The sequence below is a fragment of the Panthera onca genome, chromosome C1 (genome assembly GCF_046562875.1).
Source record: "Panthera onca isolate mPanOnc1 chromosome C1, mPanOnc1 haplotype 2, whole genome shotgun sequence".
Taxonomy (NCBI): domain Eukaryota; kingdom Metazoa; phylum Chordata; class Mammalia; order Carnivora; family Felidae; genus Panthera; species Panthera onca.
In genome coordinates this window covers 8,080,803-8,106,708 of record NC_138346.1, presented here as the reverse complement: position 1 = coordinate 8,106,708, position 25,906 = coordinate 8,080,803, and the positions used below count along the sequence as shown (strand labels likewise).

At 38.6% G+C, this 25,906-nt stretch overlaps 1 protein-coding gene across 5 annotated transcripts in view; it reads left to right on the top strand.

Moving 5' to 3' along the window:
- The window catches only part of DIS3L2 (DIS3 like 3'-5' exoribonuclease 2), a 348,754-nt gene that overhangs the window by 27,091 nt on the left and 295,757 nt on the right, over positions 1–25,906 (top strand). Inside the window, exon 2 of one of the 5 annotated variants that reach the window (XM_060624140.2) lies at positions 11,512–11,671. The exons of the other annotated variants lie outside the window; for them this stretch is intronic. The gene's annotated coding sequence lies outside the window, so the exon portion shown is untranslated. The remainder of the gene's footprint in view (positions 1–11,511; positions 11,672–25,906) is intronic. 5 annotated transcript variants of the gene reach the window in all.

Here is a 25,906-nt window from a genome sequence, read left to right as displayed (position 1 = left end):
CAGCTGTACCTCATTACCCAGAATTTCTTTGCCCATGCTTTTCACTGTTTGCCCTCCGGCCCTCTGCTCAGCCTGGTGCTTTCCTCTTTATCCTTGAACGTTTCTCATAAGCCTTCTGTGAAGCCCTCCCTGAGGGGACTTCTTCACCAATAGAATTTACCAGCCCCTGTCCCTGCAGCGACCTTACTTTTGCCCTTTTGTGACTGTAGTTCTATTCTATTGAAACTATTTTTTTTTTTTTTTTACATGCCTTCTTCTGTTATATCCTGTTAGCTTTTTAAGGCCAGAAACTGTGTCTTCAACTTTGCATGTGGTGTTAGCACAGTGCTTGGCTTTACAGATTCTCAGATGTTTGTTGAATGAGTACAAGCTTTATTTAGAGGACTGTGAGAAAACTAATTCGATTGAAGCGGAAGGTTATAATAGGAGTAGGGAAGACAATCAGCTAGGATTGGCCAACAGCTTATGAAGCAAGTTAAATGTTTAGCTAAGGAGTTTGGACTGTGTCTTTAGTTAGCAAGAGGATCAGAGAAAGGAGGCAAGAGGAGGGAAGGTCATTTATTACTGTTGTGCTACAGAGACTGATTTTTTTGGTCTTTTCCAAATAAATGAAGATTGCTGCCAAGGTAAAATAAATGACCTTACATTAATAATAGCAAATGCTTTTTTAGTGCTTACTATCTGCCAGGAACTGTTGTGAGAACTTTACCTATGTTACCTCATTTAGAATTCAAGTATTCTACAAGGTAGGTTTTGTTATTGCCTTTTTTAATGTTCATTTACTTTTGAGAGAGAGAGACAGAGACAGAGTGCGAGCAGGGGTGGGGCAGAGAGAGAGGGAGACCTGGAATCTGAAGCAGGCTCCAGGCTCTGAGCTGTCAGCACAGAGCCTGATGCAGGGCTTGAACTCATGAACTGTGAGATCCTGACCTGAACTGAAGTTGGACACCAACTGACTGAGCCACCCAGGCGCCTCTGTTATTGCCTCTTTTAGATAGTGAGACTGAGGCACAGAGATGTTAAGTAATATGCCCAAAGTGACGGCTTTTCAGTGGCAGAACTAGGATTCAAACCTGGGCATTTTGGCTGCAGAAGTCTCTTAACCACTTAAGCTCTGCTGCCTTCCATTAAACTTACAGCCTATTGAGTAGCATTCACCCTTCTAGAAACTGGCATTTTTTTTTTTTTAATGTTTATTTGAGATAGAGAGAGACAGAGCGTGAACAGGGGAGGGTCAGAGAGAGAGGGAGACACAGAATCTGAAGCAGGCTCCAGGCTCTGAGCTGTCAGCACAGAGCCCGACGCGGGGCTCGAACTCACGGACTGTGAGATCATGACCTGAGCCGAAGTCGGACGCCTAACCGACTGAGCCACCCAGGCGCCCCTAGAAACTGGCATTTTAACCTTGAACTAAGGACCAGTGAAACTGTTTTCTATATTAGTGGACATAAGCAAATATTATTTGACTTATGGTAGCTAATCCATTTTGTGGTGACTTAAAATGTTTCTTCTGTTGCCTCAAGTGGAGCTAAAATTGAGCTTATTCTGCATCCGATTGGCACATAAGGTACGTTTGGGGAGTGTTAAATATTTGAAATGAAGTTTTGTGTTTTGTTTTTTTTTTTAAGTTTTTTATTAGAGAGAGAGTATGTGAGCAGGGGAGAGGGGCAGAGGGAGAGAGAGAGAATCTTAAGCAGACTCCAAGCTCGGTGTAAAGCCTAGCAAAAGGCTCGATCCCATGACCCTGGGATTATGACCTGAGCTGAAGTTGGACGCTGAACCATCCAGATGCCCCTGAAATGAAGTTTTAAACACCACTAGCTAATTGTCTTAAATTAGAAATGAGAGTTTAGAGAAAACCCTGTTAAGTTGCCTGGCCCATGGTGTTCAGGCCAGGTAAGGATGGTTTCTTCCAGTACATTCTTTAGTGCTTGGTCTAGGGTTTGTTAGTTGTCTCAAAGAAATAGCTCCACTATTCCTGAAGAAAGGCATTTTTCTAATCTCTGAGAATTTTTCTTTGTAATTAATTAGATGTGGTGATTAAAATATGCTTTCTTCTAAGTTTCTTTTAGGGCCCCCACCATCTGAAGTAAAACAGAATACAATGCATGTATACGTGTTTGCCAAGATTACACTTGCTGTGGGAATCATAACTTTGGATTTCCTCACATCTGGATTAGTGAAATTTGCACAAAGCCTCCGTATGAATATAAGTTTTATATTTTATGTGCATCTAGAGGTAGCAGAATCTTAGTGATGTAGCTTCCCCATAAATGAAAAATTGAACATTGGCAATCTGAAGTTTTAAAATGATCCTAAGGTTTTGAACTTTGCCTGGAGCTAGTGTCCCATACTCTGGTGCTCTGCTCAGAAGGTTTGCATCACCGCCGGGAAACCGGAGCTCTGGAATGGAAGTAGAAGACCAGCTTATCTCCCTGGGGCCTGTAGACCTCAGGTTTGTTTTGTCTCCCTGAGAAGCAGCGTCTCCAGTGCTGCTGGTTTTGAGTTCTGTTTTTGAAGCGGCAGGGAAAAGAAATGCTGCAGGTCTTAGTTGCATTTCAGTGTTCTTTGGAACTCTTTTGGGCACTTGTTTTCTTGGATTGTCCTATTTTTCTTACCTGAAGTCCATAACTCTTAAATCCTTGGTGATGTCCGTGTGGGTGGTGGAGGTTTTTATCTGGGAAGTGTGGAATTTTGAAAAGCCACAAATCCTAGAGTCACCATCTTTCAAACTCACTCGTGTTGAATCGTGTGAATATGAAGCGTAATTTCCCTACAGAAAGGAGGGCTAACATCAGTTTGTCCTCAGAGGCCTCTTTCAGGTCCCCCGGTACAGAGTGCCGAGCTGACAGACCAGGTTCAAAATTGGCGAGTTGGCTTAGGGGTCATCGAAGTTTCCCTGTCTTTCCATCTGTGGTCTGGATTTAGTCTTTGTCTTTTTGCCATTTGGAATTCGGTGTCCTGCATTCCTCCAGATGCCTTGAATAATGCTAGAATTCTTCTTTGTGATTTTGCGGGGACACTACAATTGCCTGGGATTTTGCACGTCTTCCTCTGGGAGTGTCTGCAGTGCACGGCAAGGACCTTGTGCCGTTGGCAGGAGCATGGTCTGTAGCGAGGCCTTACCTTGCTTAAGACTAAAAGGGTCTGTAGGTAGAAAATTCCAGATGTTTGTGGCTGCAGCCCTGAGAGTAGGCATTTCCCAGGAAGAAAGTAATGATATAACTGACAGATTTTTTAAAAATAAGGAATTCGCACAGAAGCCAGGTTGATATTAATCTCTTGTGTAAAATGAAAAAGAAAAGTTTTCATGAAAACTGACATTTTATTTGACATAATATGAACCTAGGGAAAACTACTTTCAGTTCTTCTATATGTTAGTCCTTCTGTTCATTTAACTATAGATTTTGAAAGTTACATATTTTTCTAAATTGGTAAAATTGGCCGTGTGGGTAAGCTTTGCAACTCTTTTCCCCTTGTCCTTTTACTTTTGAGATTAGTGTTTGTGGGTAGATAATGGCTTTGATTACCATTTAAATCATGCATAAAGCTGGTGGATGCATTATATTCTCAGCTTTATTATTAAGTAGCTGTTCTGTGTCACAGCATGAAATTTGGATTACACCTGTATAACCTTGTTCCATAAAATTTATGCTTTATGTAAGTAAAGGCCTTAAGTGATAACAGTAGTTATTACTGAATTGTTTGCTGAATAGAATATTTTGCTATCTATGACCTATGATTTAAGGTTCTTAAAAGGGAATTTAAAAGTCTTTCCATGTGCTTCAGTATAATTTAGTATATACATGTGTATATGGGCATATGAAGTGCACATGCTTATGTGTGTAGGAGTAGATGAAATAACATTGACTATTTATTGCTAATTGTTGAAGTTGAGTGATGAGCATGCATTCATTGATTCTACTTTGTATGTGTATTTAAATTTCCAAAATGAAAAGATAAAGAAACTCCCCCAAAAAGTAATGAAGAAAAGACTGTATTTGATGGCACGGGCTAGTAATTAATGCAGTACACGTCACGACTTCTGATACCTTCTAGGGTGGCTTTTTCAGTGCTGCTGAAGTACTGCCCTGAATTACTTCAAGGGAGAGAATATTATTTTATTCTGTGTTTGCCCAAATTACTGATCACGGCAGAGATATTCCAATGTGACTGCTCACATGTTATGAAAAAAAAAACAAACTTGTTTTTTTTTTGAGACGCTCTCTTTTGCTATTTGATGCAGAGCATGACTTCTGATATGAGTGGGTACCTTCCTCCACTTCTTTAGGTTCCGATTTCTGTTAAAAAAAGGAAGTTTTTATTTGGTCCCTATTCTTTTAGATTCCATAAATTTCTCTGTCTGTTCCTTCCTCACTGGATGAAAAGATATTTCTTCTTGTTTCTAAAGGTATTTTTGTTTGATCTGAGCCTTTTGCTACTTTGTCTAAAATTTGTCTCCAAAGTTTGCACATTTATCTCCAAAGAGAGAGAATAGATATCAGGGGGTTGAAAGTGACAGTTGGTCTGAAAGTCTTTAAAGTGTAATCTTATTTGTTCCAATTTGGTAATTCTGTATGGGACTTTAATCATAGTAACAAAATATGGGAGAGAAACACGAGATTGAATTTATAATATAATCCTGTACAAAGTACACACAACAAATGAAGCTGTTTGCTGAAAAAATGAAGCAGTTACCATCTCATAATATTTTGGGGTCTTATTTGGTAGCAAAGCTTATATTTGAGAAGACCCTGGGTTGATCTCTTTCGATTTGGGGTATGTATGCTGCCTCATTGCATATCTTGTATTTGTTGTTGTGTTATTTATGACTAGAACTCTGGTACTTTGATGGCAATAAGATGATTCTGTCTTTATTAGGCAGGGAGATGATACTTAGATCCATTCTAGCAATTTTCTTAATGTATTTCCTGCCTTTACTAATGTATTCCTGTATATTATCAAGATGTGAAAATTATTAAACTCCAGAATTCATATAAATCTTATAATAGGCACCAAAATTCTAATGTTACATGAATTTATAAAAGCACTTCATAAGCAGGGGAAAGATAGTTCAATTATCTTCAAGGGTTTTCTTAAATGCTGGAATGTGGGGAAATGTTGTAGTGCTTTGAAGACAACTGTTATTATTTTTTAAATTAGAGTTGAGAAACATTACATAGGCTTTTCACTCTTTTTCATTAGTGTCAAGGTATATTGCCACTCTGTCTTTTCAGTTCCCCCTTGTGACATTAGGCCATAATAAATTATCATTGTGTTATCAAGAACATTCATTCTACTTTGTAGGGCACTGTGTAAAAATAGCCATAAGACATAGTTCCTGCTCTTAAATAATTTACCGTTGTTGAAGAGTAACAGGGCATCTTTTTAAATTAATTCATTCAGTAAACATTTCCTGGGTGCCTGCTGTGTGCCAGCCCTACTAGGCACTGGGGATCTAGTGGCGAACCAGACAGACAAGTCCCCACAGTTTTGAAGCTTACATTCTAGGATCTTAAATACTTAACACTCTGAATGATGTAATTGTTCAGGACTTTATAAGGGAGGTATTACTTTGTTCTAGTATGGTTAGGAAAGGCTGTATTGAGGGGTAGGACATGAGCTAGACAGGAAGTAGAATGTTCATTTCCAGGTGTGTATCCTGTGGAACCTGCTGTACAGGATTTTGTGGTGAAATAAATGTGGAAAACATAGCACCCTATGGGATTACAGAGAAAGGATCCCAAGAGCTAGAGAATTTAGGTGAGGTTCACAGAAGGAAGATAGGGAATTTGAGCTGTACTTTAATGGGTAAAATTTTAAGAGTGAGGTTAGAGTGGAGGATGAGTGAATTGTGTAAGCTTGAGGAGTACAAGGAATATTTGGGGCAGTATTAGTCAAAATGTACCCACCCATCCTCCCCATTCTCCCCTCCCAGAAGCTATCATTTATATTTGGCCCCACCTTCTCAACTCTTCTTTCCTATCAGTATTCTAACACACTCAAGTTTCTCCTTTATTGAAAATGATAGCAACAACAAATGGAAACTCTATTTTTTTTTTTATTTCACCTCTCCCTCTTCACAGCCAGATTCCACAGAAGAATCTCCTGAGTTCATTAGTTCTATATCCTCCCTGCCTATTAATACCTCCGCTTATTTCTGTTTGGTTTTTATTTCCATACTTACTAAAACCGCTCTCGCCCAGCTCCCTTGACATCCATGCTGCCATTGCTGATGAACACTCAATTCTTAATTCACTTCTAGCAGTGTACGAATTTATTGCCCACTACCTTTTGAAATCTTGATTCTTGACATCACACCCTCCTGAGTTTTCTCTTACACCTCCTTTAGAGGAGGCCATTCCTTCTCTATCTTGAGATTGTCTTCTCCCTGCCTATTGAACTTTGAGGCTCCTCATATCTCATCCTAGGCTCCTTTTCTTTTTCCTCCCTGCTCTTTACCTTGGCGGATCCTGTTTGTGTTCACAACTTCAATTATATTTGTTCTCTGGTGACTCCCAGATTTGCCTTTAGCCCAGAGGTTGTCAGAGCTCCTGACTTAGATGTCCAGCTGCCTGTTTGATATCATCTGTTGGCGTTGCAGTCACTTCATACTCAGCTTGTCCCATATTGGGCTGACGATCTGTTCTTGTCTACCCCAGTCCAGTAAGCTTGTCCCAGTGAATGTCACCATCACCCATTCACCTGTATAAGCCAGTGAACATGAAGTTATCCTTGATCATCCTCTTTCTATCACCCTCTGTGTCCAGTCCATCACCTTTTGTTGTTTTGGCCTCCTACATGTTTCTTGATTAAAATTTCTTGATCTCAGTACCGTCATTTTTTTTTTTTTTTACATGGTCTGACCAAATAGCCACCACACTGGGGGCCCCATTCATTCTTGTCCCCTCATCTCCAATCCATTTTCTACCCTTCAGCTAGAGGGATCTTATCAGAATGTATTCTGATCATGTCACCTTCCCGATTGACACACTTCAGTACCTCCCCCCTTTTATAAGATAAAAACCCAAAGTTCTTCATATATCCTGAAAGTTCTAGCATGGAGTGGCCCCTGCTTTCATTCCAGCTTGACCTTACCTCACTTTCCCCTTTTCTCTAAGGTATAGCCACGTTCCTTGAGTGTGTTCTATGTCCTCCCACTCCAGGGTATACATTTCAGTTTGAAATCACATATCAGTTTGTATAATTGTCAGATTAACATCTTTCTTCTACACTAAACTGAGCTTATGAAAGGAAGAATTGAGTCTCTTTTTCTTTTCCATTGTATTCCTTAGGGCCAAGCATAGTACCTGGTCTGGTGTAGGAGCTCAAAACACTTTTGTTAAGTGACTGACCGAATGAACAAGTGGATGTTTCATTCAACACGAGAAGTCACGAGAGGATGTGTGAGGTGACACAAAAATAGCAAGTAATGTTAACAGATGCTGAAGAATCTTCTGAGATGATGGCATGAGAATTTAAGTAGGGTGATGACATGATCGTAACTATACATTAGGAAGGGTAACCTGGCTGTGGGATTCAGGATAGGAAGCATGAGGGGCTTTTAGGTGTCAGTTTAGGAGAGAGGCAGTGTGGACCAGTACTAGACCAATGACAGAGGGACTGTCACATGTTTGTGAGTGGAGAGTGAGAGCAATTTGGTCTGATGGATTGTGGCAAATGGCTTTTGGTGACAGACTTTCGGTGAGTTTCACTATTTCAGTCTCTTAAATTCAGCATTTCATTTTTCTTTGAGAAGTGGTGAATTTTTCACAGACTTTATTGAGCAGTTATTCAGCAGGCACTTTGCTAGGTTTTGGGATTGCAGAAATGAATAAAAAATATTTTTTAAAGGTTTTATTTTTAAGTAATCTCTACACCCAGTGTGGGGCTCAAGCCCACAACCCTGAGACCAAGAGTCACATGTTCCACCGACTGAGCCAGGCACTCCAAATATTTCATAATCTAAGTCTCTTATTAATTATGCTTTCAGGTATAATGGTTTTTAAACTTTGACTAAAACTGTAAACGTAAATTTCACTAAGAGTTAATACTTCATGAGTTAAAGAAGCAGTTGGGAACTAGAGTTCAAGATGATGGAATTATCAACCTTGTTCTAGAACAATGAGATGGTCTTTTTTCTTTATTGGTAACTCTTGATTGATGCCAGGAGCCCCAGAATTATCCCTGAGGGTCTGAAACTCTTCAAGTTTAATTCCCTGGAGATTTTTACAATGATCCTAAAATGATAGGTGGTAGGTGAATGGTGTCCGGCCAATGTCTTTCATTTAAATGAAATAATTATTTATATAAGTCCCTTCTACCTGTCCACTCTACTTCTTAAGGATAAAATGAACTGAGATTCCAGAGATTCTAATGACTCTTTTTGGTTTTCTGTTCTAATGTTCAGCATGTTGAGTAAAAATTTCTTAATTCATCATTCAGCTGTGTCAATGACCAGGTCCTAGATGGATTTTTTTTTTTCCTTGATGGATTACGCTTTTGGTGTCATGTCTGAGACTCTTTCTCTAATCTTTTTTAAAATATTTTTTTGAATTTTTATTTTTTACAGTAAGCTTTATGCAATGTGGGGCTTGACCTCATGACTCTGAGACTGAGAGTCGTGCTCTACTGACTGAAACAGCCAGGTGCACCTCTTTACCTAATCTTAGGTCATAAAGTTTTTTTCTTATGTTCTCTTCTAAAAGTTTTATAGGTTTATGTTAGCTCCATTTGAAATTGATTTTTGTTTAAGATGGATCTGTTATGGATCTCTTTGAAAACACCACACCGTCTTGATCTCTTTTGCTGGATAGCTTAAAATTGGGTAGTAGGCTTCCTCCAATTTTTTCCATTATTTTAGTTATGCTAGTTCTTTTGCATTTCCATATAAATGTTAAAATAAGCTTGTCTACATCTACAAGAAACCTTGGGGCCTAATAGGAATTGTGTTGAATTTAAAAATAAATTTGGGGGATGCCTGGGTGGCTCAGTCGGTTAAGCGTCGGACTTCGGCTCAGGTCATGATCTTACGGTTCGTCAGTTTGAGCCCCGCGTAGGGCTCTGTCCTGACAGCTCAGAGCCTGGAGCCTGCTCGGATTCTGTTTCTATCTGTCTGTCTCTGCCCCTCCCCCATTTGCCCTCTGTCTCTCTCTCTCAAAAATAAACACTAAAAAAATGTAAAAAAATAAAGATAAATTTGGGTCATAGTCTTAATATCGATATCTTACCACTTTAGGTGAAATGTAGGAACTTTACCACCATTTAGGCCCCTTTATCTTCCCTACTTTATAACTAGTTGTCTTTATATTTCCTTTACATACACTGAGAACCATATCAGACAATATTATACTTTTGCTTTTAGCCATCTGCTGTAATCACGGAGAAAGGCTAGTGCATTTACCTATAAAGTTTTCTGCCAACATTAGTTACTTTGCATTTCTGAAAGTTCTATTTAATTCTTTTAACATCTGTCTTTTAGTAAGCTCTTTGTTTTTCTTTTTTCTTTTCTTTATACACATTAGAGTTTTAAAATGTTATGTATTTGTCATTTTTATGACCTGAAACTATTTTGTACCACATTTTGCGTTTTTTTTTTTTCTTTTTGACTCTCAAACATGATGGCTCCCTTCCTCCAGCTGTCTTCCTCATGTGTTTTGTAAGCACTTCTCAGGCTTTTGAGTATGGGAATATTCTGAAGTGTATGGTCCTGAGAGAATGTTTTGGTTCAGCTAGCACCTTGGGATACTACCAGCCTAGGCTTACTTTAAGTCAGTGTTTGTGCTCGGGCGTAGCTACCCCTACAAGCCCCCGTTATGCATCTCGAGGGGAAACTCACCTGTGTTCCCAGCTGGAGCCCAGGTCAACACACACACATTTGTTGTTTTTCTTCACTGTAGGTGCATTTTTTTCTAGCCTAACTTTTCACTGAATTGATGGCCCTTTAAGAGTCTTGATTATTTGTCAGGAGGCTAACTTCTATATGTCTACATTTCATAGGGTCAGAGCTTTATCTCCTGGCCCTCCTGCGGCTTTCAACTACAAGCCTCTTGGCACTGACACCAGGAAGTGCCCCCAGGGTCTCTGGGAGACCCTCAGCTTCTATGTATTCTGGTTTCTAGCTCTCCTTGAATTTTAGCTCCCGGGGATTTTCGTTTCTTTCTTGAGAGCTCAACTGTGCTCTCAAGAAGTTGGCAAGATTTTGTTTAGCAGTTGTAGTAATTTGCTATCAGAAGGGTTTTCAGAAAAATGACTCTACTGTATTACCAGATTGTTGGGTTAGGGACCCATTCCTGGTTCCTTCAGAATTGGTCACCTGAGGCAGAAGACGCTTGCCTTCCTTAAAAGGAAGGGGTACAGGCATATTTAGCCTGCCTGTCATGTCTGCTAAGGAAGTAGTCTCAAGAAGAGGGGGAATGTTCAACTCTGTCAAGTGCAAGGTCAAATAAGATCAAGATTGAACGTTGAAAGTAGGATTTCACAATCAGAAAATCTTTGCCAGAGCAGTCTCCAGGGATTGGAGGCGGGAAGAAGCCTATTGTGTTTTTTAATCTTTGGGAGGATGGTCCATGGTCTAGGCAATTCCCTTTTTGTTTGTTTGTCTGTTTGTTTGTTTTCCTCAGAAAGAATGATTTGCTGTTTAACCATATGTGGCTGTTTATTTTATATTCTCTTATGTAACTTCTCTCTGGGTTCTATCCCTGCCTTAGGTAGATTAGCTTGGTCACGGAAACTGACACCATGGAGTGTATCTAGTGTTGAAGAGTATCCTTAAAGCTTTCATTTATATGTCCTTAAAGGAGGTAGTCAGAACACGGAACTGAGAAGGTGAGAGCTGAGCTGATACAGTAAAGTCAGAGAAAGAAGATAGGAGGTATTGCCACTTTTAATGTGAAGTTTCTAAAAATTGCGAAAAATTTCAAACATACAAAAACTAGAGTCGTTTATCAACCCCCATTTCCCCATTTCCCCATTTCCCCAAATCAGTAATTTTTGCACATTTGCCTTCTTCATCCCTTTTTTTCTTTTTCTTTTTTTTTTTCCGAAATATTTTAAAGAAATCCCTGATATCATTTTTTGTATAGTACATATATGTACATATATATGCTATGCAATGATGAACTTTTCTATATACAGTCATAATACCATTATCATACCTAATACAAAACTGACAATTCTTTGGTATTATCTCCTATACTGAGAGTATTAACGAGGCCTTTTATTTTATTTATTTAAAAAAATGTTTATTTATTTTGAGAGAGAAAGAGGGCATGTGAGGAGGGGGGGGTGTGGTGCAGAGAGAGAGGGAGAGAGAGAATCCCACGGAGGCTCAGTGCTATCAGCCCTCAAAGGTGAGATCATGACCTGAGTCGAAACCAGGAGCTGGTCACTTAACCGACCTTGCCACCCAGGTGCCCCTAATGAGGATGCCTTTTAAAATCACTTCTTTGAATATGTTGAGATTGTTTCTTCTTTGTTGTCTTTGCACTTGTCATACTCTCTGCCAAGAAGGCTCTACTCTGAGACCTTCACGTGTGGACTTCTCATCATTTGGATCTTAGCTCCAGTATTATCTCCTCAATAGAAGCTTTTCCTAATCACCAAAGCGAAAGTGGTGTCCTCTTTCCTCATCCTGTTTGTCACGATCTCATCACTCTTTTTTACCTCCATGGTAAGTTGTTTGTTTCCTTGTCTTCTCTGCCCCCTAGATTGTGCCTTGTTTAGTTGTCTGTTTACCTGTTTGTCTTCAGCCCCTAGATTGTAAATACCATGAAAGTAGGGACCTTGCTCCGTGCCCAGAGCTGAGGAGCATATAGTGCTACATGCAGTAATGAAGCACATTTTCAGAAATAAGTCAGCTATTAGAATAATAGGAAAAGATTCCAAAATTTTCTTAATATTTTATAACCATTATCTCTTCCTCAAACTGATTCTCATTCCAGAACTTTTCTTTTCTCAAGAGCTTTAACCAACAGCTGTGTTTGCAAAAAGTGCTGGGTTGTTGTCCCTTTCAGGACATTTAATCTTTTTAAATCCTCAAAATATTTTGTAAAATATAAGTGAGTAAAGTCACTGCTGACCTGTTGAGAGGCAGGGTTTTTACTGACATAACTCTCATTTGAGATCACTTTATTTGAGCCTGCAGCTAATAAATCTGTTTTGGCCCATATGAAACAGGATGGAATGATCTTGTAGCCCACATATCCTTTAACTGATTATTTGAGTTTCTTTTATTTAGGACATCATTTGTAAAGGATGTTAGGGGGCGTTTTTTAGTTATATTATCAATTGTTGTGAATGTTCTTTAGCATGATAAAAAAAGTGTAACTTAATAAACAGATATGACATTATAATTAGAAACTAGGATTCTTTTGAAAACATGTAATTTCAGATCTATAGTCAAGATGCAAGAGTGGTACAAAGAATTACTCTGTCCTCTTCACCAGATTCTTCAGCATTACCATTTTACCACATTTACTTGAACATCCCTCCCCACTTGCCTGTTTGTTTGTTTGTTTGTTTGTTTGTTTTGAGCTGAGAGTGAGTTGCAGACATTCAAAGGCAATTCTCTTATGACTATTGTGCAGCGATCAAAATAAGGAAATTAACATCGATATAATGCCATTAACCAATCTATAGATCTTATTCAAGTATCTTCAAGTTTCCTAATTCTGTCCTTTATATGAAACAAAAATCCTGATCACAAGTTGCATGGAGTATCATGTGTCTTTAGTCTCCTTTAATCTGGAAGAGTCCTTTCATGAATAATATTTTTGAAACCTATACGCCAGTTATTTTGTTTTTTTTTTTTTTTTTTTTTTTTTTTTCTTCAACGTTTATTTTTTTATTTTTGGGACAGAGAGAGACAGAGCATGAACGGGGGAGGGACAGAGAGAGAGGGAGACACAGAATCGGAAACAGGCTCCAGGCTCTGAGCCATCAGCCCAGAGCCCGACGCGGGGCTCGAACTCACGGACCGTGAGATCGTGACCTGGCTGAAGTCGGACGCTTAACCGACTGCGCCACCCAGGCGCCCCATACGCCAGTTATTTTGTAGTAAACCCCTCAATTTGGGTTTTACTGGTATTTCATAAGTGACATGTTTTTCTTAATGTATCTTATCAGGAGGCATATGATGTTGATTTGTCCCGTTGCTGGTGTTGACTTTGATCGGTTGGTTAAGTTGGTCTGCTAGATATCTCCACTGTAAAGATACACTTTTCCTCTTTGTATTTAATAACTATCTGTGAATAGTTTGAGATGATTAAATATCCGATTACTCCTCAAACTTTCACCTACTAGTTTTAGCATCCATTGATGAATCTAATGAATTAGCGTGATGATGATTGCCAATGGTAATTTTTTAATTCCATCTTTTTTTTTTTTCATTTGTTAAAATGTTAGGATTCTGATGTAAGTAAGAAAGCTTTCCCTTTTATTTATTTGTTTCTATCAGTATGAACTCATGGATTCTTATTTTACTTAATGGATTATATGTAAGCCATTATATGTAAAATTTTTGATAGTGAAATTGTCATATATTTGGTCAGTAGGAAGCTTTTCGACTGGCTTCTATGAACTTTTGACATGTACCCATTATTTTGGGGTGTGTTCTTACTTTCTGGAACAAGAAGATATTCTATCTAGGCCAGGGCTTGGCGAAGTTTTACTGTAAGTGGCCAGATAGTAAATATTTTTGGCTTTGAGGGCTATATAGTCTCTGTTGTAACTACTTAACCCCACCCTCAGCAGGAGACCAACCATAGACAATTTGTAAATGAATGAGTTTGGCTATGTTCCAATAAAACTTTATTTACAAAGACAGGTGCCTGACTGAATGTGGTCTTTAGGCTGTAGTTTGCCAACCCCTCTTCTAGGTTCTTATTGTACCTCCTCCACTCCAGCCTCAGAACTGGCCATTTTTCTAAGGAGGCTGGTTCCTTTTAGCAGTGAATGTTATTTAGAAACTGAAATCTGGGCTTATTGCTACTGAATATTATTGATTTTAGGCCCTTTTAGAGGACAGAGCTAGATCACATAAGGATATATACATGTACATACTTGTATACATTTGTATGTATGTATTTCTGTGTTTATCTCTATATACTATAAACCATTGGTTATAGTGATACCTCCAATTCCATTTCAACACCACAGGGTTTATTCTAACCTTTCTACTTATATTTACAATATATTTACTTATATTTAGATTACAATATATTCATTTACTTGACAAATCCTAGAATATACAGAAAGTAGTTTTAGGGTTGCCAACCTAAAACTGTGAAAAACTTATTAATTAGGCTTTAATTTTTATTTATACTTCTTATTTGTCTTTAACTTAAGGGTTAAATACTATGCTCAAGAATTCTTTGTGTTAGTTCTTCCCTCATTCCTTTAGTATGTTGTGTTTCTCATTTTAAAGATAGTTGGGATCATTTGTTTTTGTTTACGTTACATTTTGGGTTGTTTCTCCTGTTCTTATTTTATGTTGATTTTTTGAGTATGTGGAACATGAACGTGGTTTCAAAAGTCAACATACAGAAAGGTATATGCTGTAAAGTGTTACTTCCCGTTCATTTCTTTTCCCAGTTTTCACCTGCCTCTTTTTCATCCTGCCCTCCTTCTCCCATAGGTAACCATTCTCACTAGTTCTGTGTTACTGTTCTGTATGCCTCTTCTCACAGATGAGCATATGGGTGTGTGTGTGATTCTTTTTTTTTTTCTTTGTTACATAAAAGGAAGCATACTACAGATAATCTGTCCTGTAATTAATTCACAAGCTCCAGAGTTGATCAAAGTAGAATACTTCTGTGTGGTGCAGTGAGTGGCCTCAGCTGAATCAAGTTTCTGGAGCACAAAGAAGGAACTTTTATCAGGTTATGGTGAACTCGAGCCAAGAACAAGAAACCAGGCTCAATCAGGGAATCTGTGTTGGATTAAAAAGACAATAAATACTTTGGTAGTAGAGATCTTGGTGATACCAGTCTGTCTTTTGATCCTGCTCTGATGTAAACTGTTGTCCTCCAGTCTAGAGGTTGTCCTCTGTGCCTGTGCACAGTTGCCATTCTGGGATCTCCTTTCTCTGTCATCTTGGAAATTACTTATGTACATGTACTTTATTTACTGTGTTTCCTTCTCATTGTGTTCTCTTTCTTGTTTTACTCTGTCATTTTGGTCAAGCATATATTTTAGTAGTTTCATAAGAAGGAACACGTGAAGTTTTTTTAGATCTGCACTTCTGAAAATGTCTTTATTCTACTACCATACTTGATTATTAGTTTGCATATAGAATTCCAGGTTAGAAACAGATTTTCTTAAATTGTTTTTCCTACTTTATTGGGTATAATTTACTTAAATATTTCTTATGCTTAACATTCGTTCCTGAAGATCTAGTTTTTGCTCTGCTGTCATTTCCTTTTATCCTGAAGAACTTCCTTTTGTGTTACTTGTAGTGATGTTCTGCTGGTAATGGATTTTCTTGGTTCTCCTTTATCTGAAAAATGTCTTTATCTTGCTTTCATTCCTGAAGTACATTTGTGCTGGATATAGAATTCTGGGTTGATCGTTTTTCCTTTCAACCTTTTAAAGATGTTGTTCCACTGTCCTCTGGATGCCTTGAAAGAAGATAATAGGTAATGATAAGAAATCTAGCGCCACTGAAAATGTTTCCCTCTATGTAGTATATCATGTTCCTCTGGCTGCTTTAGATTTTGACTTTATCTTTGGTTTTCAGCAGTTGATTATCTGGATCTAGTTTGCTTTGAATTTTTCCTCTTTGGGGTTCATTGAGCTTCTTGAGTTTATATATTTGTCTTTCATAAAATCTAGGATGTTTTTGGTCAATATTTATTTTACTTTATTTTTTGACTCATTTTGTATCTTCTGGGATTCCATTTACGCATATGTTTGATTTTTTTGATAAAATAAGCCTTAAGTCCATAAGTCTCTGTTCATCTTTCTGTTCAATCTTTTTTTCTTTCTTTTTCAGGTTAGATAACTTGTACTGATAAAGTTTGAGCCATTGACTCTGCACTCTTATATCTCTATTTTGCTATTAAGCTCATACACTGAATTTTTAAATTTCAGATATTATAATTTTCCATTTAACATTTCCATTTTCTTAAATTATTATTATTATTATTTTTAAAAATTTTTAAACATTTATTCATCTTTGAGAGAGAGAGACAGAGCGTGAGTGGGGGAGGAGCAGAGAGAGAGGGAGACCCAGAATCTGAAGCAGGCCCTAGGCTCTGAGCTGTCAGCACAGAGCCTGATGCGGGACTTGAACTCACTGACCGTGAGATCATGACCTGAGCTGAAGTCAGATGCTTAACTGACTGAGCCACCCAGGTGCCCCTCATAAATTATTTTTTAGTGTTTGTTTATTTTTGAGAGAGAGAGACAAAGTGCAAGTGGGGGAGGGGCAGAGAGAGAGGGAGACACAGAATCTGAAGCAGGTTCCAGGCTCTGAGCTGTCAGCACAGAGCCCGATGCAGGGCTCGAACCCAAGAACTGTGAGATCATGACCTGAGCCGAAGTCGGATGCTTAACCATCTGAGCCACCCAGGCACCCCTAAAATTTCCATTTTGAAAGGAAATTTTTATTTCTCTGTTGTGATTTCCTATCTTTTTAGTCATTCTAGTGTCTTTTCCTTTCTGTCAGTGAGCAGTTATCATAGCTGGTTTAAAGTCGCTGTCTGCTCATTTTAACCTCTGAGTCATTTTAAGGGTGGTATCTGTTAGTTGCTTTCACTTTAGAATGGTCAATTATTTTGAGTCCTTTGTATGTCAAGTAATTTTGGGTTGAGCCTTGGATATAGTTACTAGTATTTTGTGAAGACTCTGAATTCTGTTAAATTCCACTGAAGAATGTTGATTTTTAAAAATTTCTTATTTTCAACAAGTGATTTTTTTTTTTAATGTTTATTTTTGAGACAGAGAGAGAGCGAGCAAACACGTGCATGAGCAGGGGGGGGGGGGGGGGGGGACACAGAGGATCCAAAGTGGGCTATGTGCTGACAGCAGCAAGCCTGATGTATGGCTTGAACTCACCAACCGTGAGATCATGACCTAAGCTGAAGTTGGACACTCAACCGACTGAGCCACTGAGGTCTTCATGATTTTTAGAAATTTCATTGGCAATTAGCTTCAGACCCCATTAGGCTCAGACTATATGTCTTGTCTCCTGTAAGTTCACGTTTTAGTTTAATTTTTAAAGCCTTTATGATATTGCATTGGGTCCGTCCTACGCATCTATAGTGTTAAGGGGTCAACCTGAGACTTGTACAATGTTTATAAGAATTAGGGGAATCCCTCTTCAGCTCTTTCCTATTCTAGATTGCTCTGGCAGCTAGCTGTGGTTGCTCAGGCTCTTTTCCCTTTCTTCTGGCCAGGCAGTCTATAGGATTTCTCTTAAAGTTTTAGCTGCCTGTATTACCCACTTCTCTGTGTCCATGGCCTGTTCTTAGGGCAAAGCTATGGCCCCTCCATCCCCCCCCCCCAAAAACCCCAAACCAGAAAACCAAAAACCAAACACATGAAACTCACCTTGGTGTCCATCATGTCTCCAGATTTCTGTTTCTCCTAATAATCTATTTATTTTGTTTACTCTTCAGAATCAGAATCTTCAAGTAGTTCTTTTGTTTGTTCATTCTTTCTCCCTTTATTTTTCTTTTTCCTCTCCCTTTTTCTTTTCTTTTCTTTTCTTTTCTCCTTCCTTCTTCCTTCCTTCTTTCCTTCTTTCCTTCCTTCCTTCCTTCCTTCCTTCCTCCCTTCCTCCCTCCCTCCCTCCTTTCCTTCCTTTCTCTCCAGAGTTTATAGTTGTTAACTCAGTTTGTTTTTAAGTCATTTTTTAGACTTAGGTGCCAAGCTGGGGCTTTCCCAACTTACCATTTTCATCAGAAAAATGATATTGTAAAAACCTTTAGTAAGAAATGAGACCTGAAAGATGGGTGTGTTAGTCAGAGTTCTCTAGAGAAACAGCACAAATACGATATAGATATAGGAAGATACTTATTATAGGGATTGGCTCATGCAATCATGGAAGCCGAGAAGTTACACAGTCTGCTGTCTGCAAGCTGAAGACCTTGGAAAGGTGGTAATGTAATTCAGTCTAAGCCTGAAGGTCTAAGAACCAGGAGAGCTAAAGATGTAGCTTTCAGTCCAGTCTGAAAGTCTGAGAACTGAGAGTACTGAGAACAAAAGATCAGTGTCACAGCTCCAGTGATCAGACTAGAGGGGCCAAATTCTTCTTTCCTTGGCCTTTTTGTTCTCTTCAGGCCCTCAACAGATTGGATGATGCCTACCCACATTGGGGAGGGTGAACTGCTTTACTGAATCTACCAGTTCAAATGCTAATTTCATTCAGAAGCCCTCACAGACACACCCTGAAATAATGTCTATTATTATTATTTAATGTTTGTTTATTTTTGAGAGAGAAAGAGACAGAACGTGACTGGGGGAGGGGCAAAGAAAGACGGGGACACAGACTCTGAAACAGGCTCCAGGCTCTGAGCTGTCAGCACGGAGCCTGACGCAGGGCTTGACCTCAGGAACTGCAAGATCATGACCTGGGCCAAAGTCGGATGCTTAACTGACTGGGCCACCCAGGTGCCACAGCACACCCTGAAATAACGTTTAGCCAAATATCTGGAAACTCTGTGATGCAGCCATGTTGACACATAAAATTAATCATTACAATAGGTTAGATTTCAGAGTTGCAGTGAGGAACCCTGAAGTGTTTTGAAAAAGCACTTCATAAAATACCTCCTATGTGAAATACGGATCAAAGAAAAGAAATTAGTGGTTGAGAGACCTGTTAAGAAACTGTTGTGATCTTAGGGCTACCCTTTTGGGACAATCTGATTTCAGACAGTGCTAATCAAGTTGGAAAGGAGAGAATCTATTTAGGACACATTTTGAAGGCAGGAGTGATGGAATTTGGTAATAGAGTATTAGTAACGGAGTGAAAGAGATTAGATGACTACTGTTTGCTGCCCAAGGATGATGATGATGTCATGAATCTGGATGCAATAAGTATGCAGGCAGAAAATCTAGTTTGAGAAGAATAATAACTTGAATTAGAAACATGTTGCATTCGAAGTGCTTGCCAATATTAATGAGCAGGAAGTTGGAAAGTTGAAGAGCTTTGGAGAGCAGAGTTGGAGATGTAGATTTAAAATTCTTTAACAGAGAAGTGAGATGAGGCTTAAGAATAGAATCTTGCAAATGGCAGAAACTTAAGGGGTAAGTGAAAGAAGAAGAATCAGCAAGAACATTTGAGAATTGCAGAGAGAAAGGAGCTAGGAGACTGTGGTGTCCAGAAGGGTCAAGGGAGAAGAGTTTGTAGTCCGAGGGCATGGTCAGTCGCATCCTATTCTAGAGGGGCTAGGAATAATTAACTGAGAGTATGCTATTGTTTTAGTAACGAAGCTTTTCCTTCTAAGGAATACGGAAAGCCTTATTTCATTGTAGAGATGAGGACAAAATCCTATTCCCAGGAGGTTTAAAGAGTATGTCATGGGGAAATAGAGTTATGAGATTAGACCACATTTTTAAATTTTGGCAGATGGGAGTGAGAGAAATGGAATGGTAGCTGGTTGCTTGAATTGAATAGGAGGAGAACAGGAGTAGGCCCTTAGCTAGGTTCAATGCTGTTGTGGAGGCAGCTGTGGAGAGGATAATGATGTGGTAAAGTTCTTGAGTAGATAAAAATAAGGGTGAAGAACACAAATTGAGGAGATTAGGTTGTAAACATGTAGGGACCTTTCTAATTTTCATATGGGAAAGGAGGAGAGGATAGATGAAATTAGGGAGAATTTTCATCAGAGGGAAGAGTGAGTCATATAGGAGGGAGTTGGGAATTTTAGGCATTGACTGAAAATGGGAGAGTTAAGAGTGGGTTGACATTTCCACTTGCAATTATGGCATAGAAAATAGTTGGAAACCAGTCTTCTGACAACAGTTAGAAAAGTTGGCTTATGTCCATCACCAAAAAAAAAAAAAAAAAAAAAAAATCTGTTGAAGGTATTTGAGAGGTAATAAGAGAGTGAGGGGCACCTGGATGGCTCAGTCAGTTAAGTGTCCAACTTCAGCTCAGGTCATGATCTCATGGTTCATGAGTTTGAGCCCCATGTTGGCTCTGTGCCGACAGCTCAGAGCCTGGAGCCTGCTTCAGATTCTGTGACTCCCTCTCTCTCTGTTCCTTCCCTGTTCACACACACACTCTCTCTCTCTCAAAAATGAATAACATAAAAAAAAGACATTCTTTAAAAAGAAATAAGAGTGAAAAGGAAGAAAAAGGTTTAGGGAGATAAAGCTACTATTTGGAGTTATCTCTTATGAATGCTTACTAGTTTCTAGGGGGATCAGCTGAAAGACTAAGAAGCTGAAAAACTGAGCAATACACTTGATATTCTTTTAGGACGAGAGGGATAGGGATTGGAATTTGGGCCCTGCTAATGTGGGGAGTGTGTGGCCCTGGCGAACCACTCTTATTTGGTATTGGGATCCTGGAGGGCTACAATCTATAGGTAAGGAACTGGATGTAGATAGACCCTCACAGAAACCATATCTCCACTTTGAAGATATTGAAACCCTGAGAGCAGATTGACGTAATCTATTGTATTTGTCTCAGGTGGTTCACAGAAGCAAATGAAAATCCGTTTGGAAGATGGTAACATTATGCAAGGCCTCAAATTATCACAATAGAAATTTTGCAAATATAATATTTAGTCCATAATAAAAAGCACAGATGATCAAACAACAGGAACAAAATCAAATAGAAGCAACAGAAGACAGTATTAGATCCATCGGGGCCTCTGTTATTGGAGTTTTCAGGAGCAACTTTGATATAGTTATGCTTACCTTGTTCATAGAAAAGACATGATTTACCATTTTTAGCAGAGAACTGGAAACTTTTGAAAGAAAAAGGAAAATCTAGACTTGAAAGCATAATAATTGAAATTAAGAACTTAATGGGTGAGTTTGAGAGACTCGTTAGAGTCTGATAGAGTCTGATTAGAGTCTGATAGAGCTGATAGAAAATTAGTGAAGTAGAAGAATTATTGAAGAGATTGAAGGAGACCTAGAGATACTGAAAAGTCAGAAGTGTGTAATTGGAGTTCACACAAAGGGTTGAGAGAGAATGGGGCAGAAGGGATATGGGATAAGACTGGCTGAAGACTTTCCATAACTGATGAAAGCTATCAAATAATAGTATTATTGATAAAACCAAGCAGGATTTAAAAAAAATCTGTATTTTAGTATATTGTAATAAACTGGTGGAAAACCAAAGATGAAGAGAAAAATTCCAAAAACTGCTGTAGCTGGGGATAAGGAATAGTACACTGTCAAAGAATAAAAAAATTAGACTTATGGCTGACTTATTAACAGAAACATGGAAGGCCGGAAGACAATGGAATGATATCTTCAAATTACTGAGAGAATAATTGACAATCTAGAATTCTAAAATCTGTGAAAATTTCCTACAAGAATAAAGATAAAATTCAAATGTTTCAGACTTGACAGGTACTCTTTTAAATGCTCACAAGGGGTCCCTGGGTGGCTCAGTCAGTTAAGCGTCCAACTTTGGCTCAGGTCATGATCTTGCGGTTCATGGGTTCAAGCCCTGTATTGGGCTCTGTGCTGACAGCTGAAAGCCTGGAGCCTGCTTCAGATTCTGTGTCTCCCTCTCTCCCTCTGTGTCCCCCCCCCCCCCCCCCCGCCATTCTCATTCTCTCTCTCTCTCTCAAAAATGAATAAACATTAAAAAAAAATTTTTAATGCTAAAAAGACACATGTGGCTCATGGCTACTGTACTAGACAGCACAGATATTGAAAATTTCCATAATTTCAGAAATGACAGCCCTGCTTTTTGTATTAAGAAAATCACAGGGATATTTTGAACAACACTCTGTCCCCTCACAAAGGGAAATTTTAGATGAAACTGATATATTTCTAGAAAGATGCAAATGACTAAGATTGAAGAAATTTAAAAATCCAAATTATTTTATATGTTAAGACAGTATTTTTTTTCTTATGATATCTTTTTCTGCCTTTGGTATCAGAGGAAATACTATCCCTAAAGAATGAGCTGGGAAATATTTTCTCTTATCTAGAAGAGTTTGTAATAAAGGATTGCTATTATTTTTACTTTCAGTGTTTGGTATAATTTGCCTGAGCTTTTTTTTACTGGAGGATTTAAAATTACTAATCCAGTTTCGTGTTATATGTCTATTTAAGTTTTCTGTTTTTTCTTAAGTCAGCTTTAGTAATTTGTGTCTTTCTAGGAATTTGTCCATTTCATGTCACTTATCTAGGGGGCCTAAGTTTATTTATCGTATTCTCTTATAATCCTTTTCTGTAAGATTGGTAGAGAGGTCCCCTCTTTCACTCCTGTTTTGTGGTCGACCCGTGGAGGTGGAATGGACCCCCTTCCCAATTAGTGGGATGTTTATTGATTGCACCTTATATAACAGGAGAATTTGAGAGAAAACTTATTACTCACCTAGGCAGAGTAGGGTGCATACAGACATGTCTGGCATGGTTTGAGTGAGGCAGGAGTGGGTTAGTTCTTTATAATGGCTATAAAAGAGAAGTTCCTGTATGCAGACTGGGATTTGTGAAATTCGAATTTCCCCCTGGGGTCAAAGTTTGGGGGGCACATGGACTGTCTTATCAAGCTGTACAAATGTGTCAAAGGGGAAGGGGGAGGTAAGACTTAAAATAAATCAGTAGTCAAACATCAAAAAATGGAGCCAGGTTCTTTATCACAAGTCTTTTGTAAAAATAATTTTACTTCATATTTCTTTTCTTCCTTTCTTCATATTGGATCATCTTGATTGATCATTTTTATTTTCAGGTTTATTGATTCTTTTTATACCAACTCAAATCTGCTATTGAACCCTTCTAGTGAATTTTTCATTTTAGTTCTTTCAATTTGGAATTTCCTTTTTTTAAAAAAACAATTTCTGTCTATAGATATTTTCTATTTGATGAGTTATTGTCCTCATACTTTAATTTATAAGTGGTTTCTTCTAGTTCTTTGAACATATTTATAATCTAAGCTTTGAGGTTTCTGCTGCCTAAGTCTGAAATCTAGGCTCCTCTGGAGACATTTTATTCAAACTGCCTGTCCCCCTGGTCCCTGTGTATGGGTCACACTCTTCCATTTTTGCCTGTTAAAATTTTTTGTTGAAACCTGGACATTTTTGATAATATAGTCTGCATTCTGATTCCTTTCCCCCCCAGAGCTGTTTGTTCTCTTTGTTTAATGACTTACCTGAACTCATTCTTTGGAGTCTGTGTCTCCCACAGTATGTGGCTGCTGATGTCTCTGCTGGTTCTAACTTTCTTAAGTCTAATTTTCTTGTAGTTGCCCTTGGGTCAGGATATCTTAGTGGTCAGCCTATGATTGATCAGAGGTTGTGTTTAAATTCTTTGAAACAATGAGGCCCCATCCTTTGTCAGTGGTTCTCAAGAGGCTTGTGGGAATGCTTTCAAAGTTCAGGCAGTTTACAAGTCAGCCCAGGCTTTTGCTTTCTGCATTTGCAAGGGTCACATTCATCTAGGGATGAGTTGCCTTTTAATTTCTTTCCTACATGGTTAAAGTCCTGTGCACATAGCAGGAAAACATAGATTTTTTTTTTTTTTTTGTCGAGGCCTATGTTGATGGTCTCATTTCTAATTCTCACTGTTAAATTTCTGGTAGATTTCCTGATCTGTTGCTTGCCCTAACTAGTATTGCAAATTCAGGCTAGATGTATTATTGGCCTCCCTGATTTTTTTTGTGCCTGGAATCATTATTGTTTTTGAAAATGCTCCTAGGCATGGAATTCTTTTTGCTGTGCTCCAGTGAAGTTTAGCTCCCTCTGGCTAAGTGTGGCTGCCTGTCTCCACAGCTCGCTCTCCCTGGTGGGACTTCATACCAAGGGATTGGGAGTCGGTGTGGGATGGTGGGAACTCCAGGTTAAACCACCCCACACTTCTCTTGTTCTTACCGAGATTCAGTAGATTTTCTTGAATAAACACTTCTCAAATTTTTGTATGTTTTTGGTCAATATCCAGGTCTTAAATAGTTGGTTTTGATAGTTTTATCTGGTTTTATTGTTTTTTTTTTTTTTTTTTTTGTTCTGGGGGTAATATTTGTCACATTCCTTATTCAGCCTTTCTGGGCATCATTTCCCCTGCCTTCTCTCTCTCTCTCCTTCTGTCTTTGTTTTTCTCATTTTACAACATTTAAGTTTTATTCAAAGTGAATTTTATTTCAGAACATGTTATAAGGTAGCACTGTATGGGCAATTATTATTTTATTTTATTTTATTTTATTATTTATATTTTTTTAATTTTTTTTTTTTTTTTTTTTTAGCGTTTATTTATTTTTGAGACAGAGACAGAGCATGAACAGGGGAGGGTCAGAGAGAGAGCGCAAGACACAGAATCCGAAACAGGCTCCAGGCTCCGAGCTGTCAGCACAGAGCCTGACGCAGGGCTCGAACTCACGGACCGCGAGATCATGACCCGAGCTGAAGTTGGATGCTCAGCCGACTGAGCCACCCAGGCGCCCCTATTATTATTATTTTAAAGTCAGCTTTATGCCCAGTGCAGAGCCCAACATGGGGCTTGAACTCACCAACTTGAGATCAAGAGTCAGACACTTAATTGACTGAACCACTCAGGGGCCCCATCTTTTCCTATTCTTTGCTGACTTGTTTTTAGTGTAATTTCCCTTGAGTGACCCTCCTCTGGTGTTCTCACTGCTAATTCATGAAAATAAACTCATCCACTCATTCAAGGAGTGAATATAAGCACATATTCTGTCCCGGGTAATATGGGAGTCACTAGGGTTATAACAATGAACCCAACCAAACATTCCTTGTCCTTTTGAGCTAGAGAGACAAGTTAGGTATACATCATACCAACTGGGATATTTGCTGTGAAGGAAAGTTACAGATGTAGCTGACCTTGGGACATTTGAGTTTGAGATCTCTGTCTTTATTTCATCTGACAGTAAGTCCCCTTAATTTTGAACTCTTGCCTGCATCAGGACTTGATACAAAGCACCCCATTTTTAATTCTGGCTTTTGTTTTTGTATTGTCTTTTTTCTGCTTGCAGCTTGCCCCCAACCTTTCACCTTACCCAAGGCTGCCATGAATTGTATCCTTAGTAATGGTTGCAAACCGAGATCATTAACTTGTTCTCCTTTGGAAGTTATTTTCCCCCTTGTTTTCGTAACATTTGACTCTGTTGGTTCTTTTCCTACATCTTTGTTACCTTTTTGGTTATATTTTCTACTTCTTAGTTATATTTTCTACTTCTTATTCTTTGCATTTCCTAGAAGTTACCCTAACCCAGATTTTGTCCTGGGCCCCTTCTGTATCAGTTTACCCTTTCTTGGCAATCTTGTCCATTCTAGAAAACTCTGGGTTACCATTTTTATGCAAATGACTGGCTAATTTATCTAAATTATGCTCTAGTTTCCAAGTATTTGGGGTAGGGGTATATACATAGAGGTACATATTTCCATGTATATAGGTATACATAGAGGTATGTATTCATGTAGTGATATATAATACCCTAAGTAGAATTCATTATCTTTTCTAACTTAGTGACATTGTGATTTCCCAGTCTCCTTGCTTAAAATCTTGAACAGTTGCCATCACTTCTGTGCTCTTGAGACTTCAGATCTGCCTGGTTGCCAAGTGGTGCCAATTCGTCCTATGTAATACCATGTCATGGGTTTCTTCTTTTCAGTGTGTGCTTGTTCAACTCTGGTTCAGGCCTTCCTTCCTTTCTCTGAGTCTGCTCTGGTTCTTTCCTAAGGTGTAGCTGCTGCTCTCTTTCTTAGCCCGAGACGACTCTGAATCTTGTACTGGGTTCATTTTTCCTGAAACACAGTTCTGA